Source organism: Capsicum annuum, chromosome 1 (genome assembly GCF_002878395.1).
Source record: "Capsicum annuum cultivar UCD-10X-F1 chromosome 1, UCD10Xv1.1, whole genome shotgun sequence".
In the NCBI taxonomy this organism is placed as follows: Eukaryota; Viridiplantae; Streptophyta; class Magnoliopsida; order Solanales; family Solanaceae; genus Capsicum; species Capsicum annuum.
Genome location: NC_061111.1, coordinates 247734251 through 247741263, shown reverse-complemented (window position 1 = coordinate 247741263; position 7013 = coordinate 247734251). Strand labels below are relative to the sequence as shown.

At 31.6% G+C, this 7013-nt stretch overlaps 1 pseudogene; it reads left to right on the top strand.

Annotated features, from left to right (window-relative positions):
• The first annotated feature begins 2212 nt into the window (after positions 1–2212).
• LOC107857356 lies at positions 2213–3527 on the top strand (annotated as a pseudogene).
• Positions 3528–7013: the final 3486 nt, after the last annotated feature.

Below are 7013 nucleotides of genomic sequence, written 5' to 3'. Positions count from 1 at the left end.
TGCTCCTCATGAATCCTTCTTCTGTACAAAAATATCAAAGAATTAATTAATAATGGCTTATATAGATTTATTCATATATTAATTGAATAAGGTAGTAACTTTATAGATAAAAAATAACTTATTCATACTAATAACTCAGATAGAAAAAAATCAATTCAAGTAAAAGTTAAAAGAAAAGAAATTTAGCTCCCACATTAAAATTAATTTGACTTTGTTGTATACAAGAACAAAAGATTATAAATATAAATGCAACAAGACAATTGAAACCAAAATCAAAATCAAAGTAAGAGGAAAAAGTGAAGTAGGATAAGTTTTGTGTAAATTTTAATTTTAAATATTTCTTAAATAGGACTGTACAAATTTTTTTTTATATAAGGTGATATTCTAATTAATTTAGAAGTATTAAATATTATGATTTCTTAACTAGAATAAATAATCAAACCTTAAGAAGTTAATAATACTATTAATTATTAAAAAATATTTACACAAAAATTAAAGGATAATTACGTGATGAGGAAAAAGGATCAATCTACTTATTTTAATTATTCCTTTTTATTTTTGAACTTATTCTAAGAAGTTAGTCATTAAGGTGTACTTTGGCCAAAAAGACGTGTACCGATTTTTCAAGTTTTTCGTCCCTTTTTTTCATATATTTTAGATTCAATAACTTTTAATTTTCTAATAATTCTTACCATATATTGTGTTACTTATTTTAATTATTCCTTTTGAACTTATTCTAGGAAATTAGTCATTAAGGTGTACTTTGGCCAAAAAGCGTGTACCCTTTTTTCATATATTTTAGATTCAATAATTTTTAATTTTCTAATTATTCTTACCATATATTGTGTTTACCATGTACTGTGTTGTATCATATATTTTAATATTCCTTAATTTTTAGAACTTATCATATATTTTAGGACTCCTTGTTTAGAATATCATAAATATAATTAAATAATAATTCTATAAAAATAGTAAAATGACCATTTTATCAATTGTTCAGAGTTTTAATGAAGGTCAAATAAGGGTCTTCACACTTTTAATATATTATTATTATTATTATAGATTATAAATTATAGATATAGATTATAGATTTCAAGAGAAATTGAAATGATAGAGTTTACTATTAAAATTTTTGAGTGTGAAGCAAAAATTTTACTAGTCTTACCCTTGAGCCACCTCTGTCCATGCCTCAATCACAACACAAAAGGAGTCACACAACAAAAACATACTCTACTCCTGGACAATTATGTACAATCAACTAACAAAAAAAATTGTCTTTATCATACCTAGCAGTCCTAAGACTTGGCATTTGCCATTTATCAACTTGGTAGGCTGGACATTTAGCATTTCTTGGAAGTTATTTTAAACTATAAAAGAACTTAGATCATCCAGAGGCCGATGCCAACTCTACCGGACAATCCACTACTTGGGTGAATTAGGCGTTTAAAAGGTCATGTAGGTGATTTTTCTAAATGATCTTTTTTGATACTATGCCACTAACATATATATGGAAGCACTAGCACTATTCCACAGGCTAAAAATTGCACTACAGAGAAGCTCATTACACCTAATACTTCTTGGTCCTACAAAAAATTAATTGATGACTGCAGTTAACTAGTAAGAGGCAAGAAGGGAAACAATCAAGCACATTTTCAGGAAGCTAATAAAGTTGCAGACCAGACAGCAAAGAAAGATGCGAGCTATATATTTTAGAATCTTGATGTACCCCAATCTACCCGCTTCCATTATTCGTCTATTTAATAGAGCTGGAATGAGTACCATATTGCCTAGGCTAGTGTTTTAATGTAATGACTTTATGTTTGATGAGAATATCTCTTACTAACCAAAAAAATGTGGAAGGCAAATAAGGAGTATAAATGATCATATGAATCTAATAGATTTAGTATTTCCTTAATTACATACCTATATATCCATGTCTACAATGGAAAGTGAAAGTCAACTATCCAAAATGTCCCACTTCATAATCTTATATTTGGTAATGGTAACAAAATCAAACTTTCTCCCCTATTGATTTTTCTTAGTCAATGATTCCCATAACTAATCTAGCATACATTTTGTTCCCTTCTCCCATTTCTTTTTACTTAAATTAATTCCTACATAAGTCTCTTGACGTACATTTTGTTACCTATATAATGGTACTAAACATTTGTTTCCTCTTCATCATTTCTCATCATTCTCCAAAATCTTAGCCATGGGGATTATTACTAAAGGTTTCACTCTTTTCCCTATTTTAGTTCTTTTATCTTTCTTTCATCTTTATTTGGATTCTTGTCATAAAAGTGTAAATGGCTTTACTGTCGATCTTATCCACCATGATTCTCCTCTTTCACCTTTTTATGGCTCATAAAATTCCCCATACGAACGCCTTCGAAATGCCATCCATCGGTCATCCTCCCGCGCTTCCTTCCTAAAGAAAAAATGTGTTAACCCAATCCAATCAACTCTTACCGCAAGCCACGGTGAATACCTCATGAAAATCTCAATTGGAACTCCCGCAATAGACGCTTTTGTCATTCTTGACACTGGTGGTCACTTGACGTGGATACAGTGTGAGCCTTGTGTTGAATGCTTCAAACAGTTAACACCCATTTTCAATCCCAAGAATAGATCTTCTTACGAAACAGTGAGCTGTAACACTAAACTTTGTCAACAAGTATGGTCTCTAGTTAACAATAATACATGTAATTATGAAGTGACTTATGCTGATGGATCCGCTACATTAGGTGATCTTTCAGTTGAAACTTTCAGATTTGCTTCTACTTCTGGTAAACATGTCTCAATTCCTAAAATTGCCTTCGGTTGTGGCCATAACAATAGTGGATTCTCTAATACCACTTCTGGCCTCATTGGATTAGCTGGTGGAGATGTCTCAATTGTTAACCAAATGCATCAAGAAATCAAAGGGAAATTCTCATATTGTTTGATTCGAGTGGAATTATTATCAATTGATTCCAATGCAACTAGTCACATCAGCTTTGGTGACAATGCGGTTGTGTCTGGTCCTGGAGTCGTTTCAACTCCCTTGATACCGGGACAAAGTTTATATTTTCTAATTTTGGAAAGTATTAGCAATGGAAACAAGATTTTGCCATTCAAATCTTCTAAAATTAGTTCCAACACTCAAGGTATAATTTTAATCGATTCAGGTAAATTACTTACGTATTTCCCTCACGAATTTTACACGACTTTGGAGAAAACATTGGTGGCTTCGATTAATGCTACTAGAAAACATTGGTGACACGTCAGGGTTTTTTAATGTATGTTACGCCTCTAAGAATGATATTATCAATGCTCCTAAGATTGTCGCACATTTTACAAATGCGGATGTAGAGTTGTCGCCAGCGAATGTATTTACACAACTGGATGAAGGTTTGATTTGTCTTACAATGGTGCCTGATGAAGCAATGGCTATTTTTGGGAACTTGGCACAGGCAAATTTCTTAATTGGGTATGATCTTGTGGCTAAACAAGTTTCATTCTTGCCTAAAGATTGCACGAAGCATTAGGATTTTAGTTGCGGATGGGGGTTGACAAGTTATATATTTACTTATACATGTAATGAATTTAGCTATTGGCCAGCTACTTCTCCCTCCATTTAGTATTAATTGGCTTTTTTTCTAAAAAGTTTGTTTCAATGTAATTGTTCAAGTTCTATAATCAAGAGTATTTTATACATACAAAGATAAATATATAAAATGCATCTCTATTTATTAGTTTCTTAATTGGTGTGTTCAGTCTATAAGGGTCAACTAATATGAAACGAAGAGAGTATTTTTTTATTCCCCCTTTGTTTGTTGGTCTTCAATGTGGCTAGCAGTACTTCAAATGTTGTTCAGTCTTTTAAGAATTATATTTGCTTAGTGCTCTGCTTAGATATCTTTTATGTGTTCAATGATCGTTTAAAATTGAAATCATGTGTTTAGTAGGTCATGAAGTTGATTTTTCTATTTTCGACAAGGCTAGGAAGTCCTCAATCTATGTATTTCGTCTAAAAAATTTTGAGGCGATTATAGATGTTTATTTATGATTTGATAGAAATTGGAAGAAAAAATAAAGTTGAAATCCAAAAGTATTTGAATATTGCTTGTATGCACATGAGTTTCATTCAAGATAAAAATTGAAGGCAATTCAATAAACACTTGTTATTTCACTACTTTTAAACTTTATTAAATTATCTATTTCAAATTTGAAGTAACAATAGTAATGAATCGATTGTAAAACAAATACTGTATTAATAATTTCCAAATGTTATTCAAAAATTTGGAAAATGTTTGTCCTATATTCAACTCTCTCTTTCTAAGATCCTATCGACCTTCTGAATTATCAATTTTTCTTTTACTAATTTTTTAGAGGTCGGAGAAAGGAAAACGAGGAGAGGTTACAACATCGGAATTGCACCTTCACCAATAAGATCAGAGTTAGGTAATATTCCACCAAACTATCAGTTTATTGCTAGCATTTATGTTAAATTTATTTATAATTCTCAAATTTACCTACAAGATATTGGTAATACTATTTGATTAAATTTTCCAAGGAAAATTATATTCCCAAAATTTTGTCGAACCAAACATAAAAAATATAGAAAAGCATTTGCTGAAAAAATATTTTCCTCCCGAAAGAACCCTTCAGACGCATATATTTTTCCACCTTAGAAAAGAGCGACATGATTTCTAGTAATTTTAATACAATGTCATTGCTTTCCCAGTTCCAATTCCCCATCATTATACCTCTCTTCGCCTTGTTAATCCTCCAAATTCTCCAACTTTACATTTCCATAAAAACCTTAAGTTTTACGTAGGAACTTCTGCAGTTCTCGTTCATTGGAATATTTCTCTCTCCGGAAGTTGTTTGTCGAATTGTTGTTTCAACTGTTGTTTTACTTAGTTTGGGTTCGATCCTTTTCGCTTCTTCAGTTTTTGCTTCAACCTCATCCATTGAAGCGTTCTTAAACCTTATCTTTACCTCATAGAGAAGTAGAGAGGATTTTTTAATGGATCGTCGGCTCAAGACAAAATCAATCTACAAAAATATGTAATGAAAGCACAATGATAATAGAAACCAAAAACAACAAATACTAATAGAACAATATTACAACAAAATAATATTATTATCAAACCACACAAAACCACAAATATAAACAAAAATTGAAGGGAAGAACAAGGAGCTATAACACTAGTCCTACGACTACTAATAGCACAACAAGATAATGAACTTCTACCCACTTATGACACACTTCCATATACTAACCTTGTCACGACCCGAGTCGAGGCCCTGACCGCAATGGATATCCCGAACCATGAAGGTCCGAGAAGACTCCTTAGAATTCTATCAAAAGCATAATTCATGTAAATTGTGGAAAGTATATAAAGAAAGTCAAGGAAGTCTAACTAACAAGTTTTAAACCTAACATCATAACAAAACATTTGTCTAATCCAGTCTACGAAGCCTCTATTAATGAATAAACTGTCTAGGTTGGGACAAGGCCCTAGCCGTACCATAAAACTGAAAGAAACTAATGTCCAAATAAAATGTCTTCCGAAGGATGGACGACTCACCAACTTTGATGTTTCGGTAGATCCAACTGTTGTGCTGGTCCACGAGTCTGTGCTTTAGAACCTATATTATGAGACAATGCAGCTGCCCGAGGGCGATCAATACTTCAAATGTATTGGCATGTAGAATGGCCAAAGAAAGTATCATTTAAATAGCAATAATAGAAAAAACTCTAAATAAAACACATCATGGGGTTAGAAGCCAATTTAGCAAAGTGTAAAGTGTAAACACAAACTATGAGTTAAACGTCTGCTTTCTGGGATACTAGTCTAATTTCTATAGTTCTGAACTAGATGGTGTCCTCGACATCTCCGAAAATACCACGGGCTATATGAGGTTCGGTTTTAACTCGTCGGCCAAGCTCCAAATCCATGTTTGCCGCGAGGATTAGAGTCACTGAAGTCTAGTGTACCAATAGCATAAAGTAAGTATACAATGATTATCCGTATTTCATGACATAATAAATATCGTGTCAGCAAAATTTGATTTTGGGTTATAAGTTTTTCAGCTCATGCCTTCTCGGTTAGCCATCTAACTCTCTTTAGGCCCTTATTTTAGTCTCTTTAAAACATTAAATTTTTCTGAAAATTGATTCTATCTCTGAATGAACGTCTCTGATTTGGTACCGTCATACAAAAACTTGCATGTCACATGAGTCATATTATACTTTCTCTTTAATCTCTTACATGCCACGGTTCATTGACCACCATAAAGAAGTTTAAAGGTCATATAATAATGTTCTTTCAATTCAATGTGATATTTTAGGCAAAGACATTTCTCATTCAAGATTCTTTCAAAAACCTTAAAAGAAACTCAACTACTCAATTGTGTTCAAATAACACCATATTAAACAAGAGTAAAATTAATACGAGGAATACTCTTCGAAACATGTTTACATGAATAATTACCTAAAGAAAACCAATCACAACTTCATTCTGTTCATCACAATCTAGTATGTAAATACTTAACAAAAATTCATAATTTAGACATAAAAGCAAATTTGAAAGCATGCACTTGTAGTTAAGTGAAATCCTATTGGTGCATTTTAATATTAAGATTAAATTGCATGATAGTTGATTGACATAAAGTGAACAAAGTGGTGTCATTATATTTTGATAACTCTCTTAACTTTTAACATTTTACTTGTCTATATAATTGATTGACATAAAGTGAACAAAGTGGTGTCATTATATTTTGATAACTCTCTTAACTTCTGACATTTTACTTGTCTATTATCTACCATATTATTTTTTGTCTTTAATCTTATGAGTTAGTGGTAAGAATGTGGCGATGGCTATATTACACCAACAAATCCCTTAACTTAAACACTAAAAAGAGTTTAAAAGAGCATAATTTAAAACCTCATAAATTTTAAGTCGTTCTACATACTTTTGATAGAGAGAAATTTAACAAAACTTAACCTTGGACTCTCCTACAGA